The sequence below is a fragment of the Bubalus bubalis genome, chromosome 16, assembly GCF_019923935.1.
Source record: "Bubalus bubalis isolate 160015118507 breed Murrah chromosome 16, NDDB_SH_1, whole genome shotgun sequence".
Taxonomy (NCBI): domain Eukaryota; kingdom Metazoa; phylum Chordata; class Mammalia; order Artiodactyla; family Bovidae; genus Bubalus; species Bubalus bubalis.
Window position 1 is genome coordinate 21,031,541 of NC_059172.1, and position 1,226 is coordinate 21,032,766.

The 1,226-nt window shown below is 33.0% G+C and overlaps 1 non-coding gene across 1 annotated transcript; it reads left to right on the plus strand.

Annotated features, from left to right (window-relative positions):
- The first annotated feature begins 439 nt into the window (after positions 1-439).
- Positions 440-542, plus strand: LOC112579780. Its single transcript, XR_003104113.1, has one exon. It is a non-coding gene; the product is annotated as a U6 spliceosomal RNA (small nuclear RNA).
- Positions 543-1,226: the final 684 nt, after the last annotated feature.

Sequence of the window (1,226 nt, forward strand, 5' to 3'; positions counted from 1 at the left end):
GCTCCCAACAAATCATTAGAAATCTTGATAGAAAAAAAGCACAAAAGTATTTATCCTAGAGATATATTCTTACATTTTTAAAATAATATATATGTAAGTATGTTCTTCGTACTGTTGTTTAGGATTAATGTGGAAGATAAAGATTTATGGGTATATGTGTATACTCAAATATATAGAATCTCTCTGAAAGAATAAACAAGAAACAAAAATTTTCTAAATGAAATTTTTTTTTTTTTTTGGTAGTTACTGTATATGTACCAAGAAAGCTAATAGCTTAGGTTTTGGTTATATAGTTGTGTTTGTGTTTTTGTCTTCACTTTTTGTACTCTCTCCAGAAAATTACCTGGGTAAGTAGGGACCAGAAGAAGAGAGACTTACTATTCATTGTATAGTCTTTTTCATCTTTTGAAGCAATTGCTTAAAGGATATGCCTTTTTGCATGCTTCAGCAGCACGTGTACTAAAATTGGAATGATACAGCAAAGATAAGCATGGTCTCTGCACAAGGATTACACACCAATTCATGAAGTGGTCTGTATTTAAAAAAAAAGATCCTTTGATTTCACAAAGAACTGACAACATTAATTTGATGATTGCAGAAGAGATCACCTGTTACAATTCCCACCCACCTGAGGATCCAGCTTAATTAAAGATGGAATGTAGCCGCAACTGATGGCTTGGAAAGAACAAGGAAAGTCTTTAAAAAACTGGTCACCTTGTGGAGTGCTCCTCTTTTATTTTTCAGTAATTTTGTCTCCTCAAAATCCTTTTATTCTCTATTTCACCCCCAAGAAATTCCTCCCTCTAATCTGCAGTGTAAAAGAGGTGTTCTCCAAATTTTAAAACTGCAAAACACATTTTAGGTCAATATTTCATGTAGAATAAATTTAATTTTGACATACATTTATTTTATAAGCTCATTTACATTTACTTTTATCAAGTCAATCAAAAGGAACAATAAAGCCATTTTGACGAATGTGAAAAATGGAAATCAGAAGTTATGTATAATCATTTGCCTTGTATTTGTCTTTTCCTCCAATTATTATTTTTATTTTTTAAATTTTTGATTGGGCTAGGTCATTCTTGCTGAGTAGGTTTTTCTCCAGTTGCAGCAAGCAGAGGCTACTCTCTAGTTGCCGTTTGTGGGCTTCTCATTGTGGTGGCATCTCTTGTTGCAGAGGATGGGCTCTAAGGCAAATGGACTTCAGTAGTTACAGAATTTGGGGT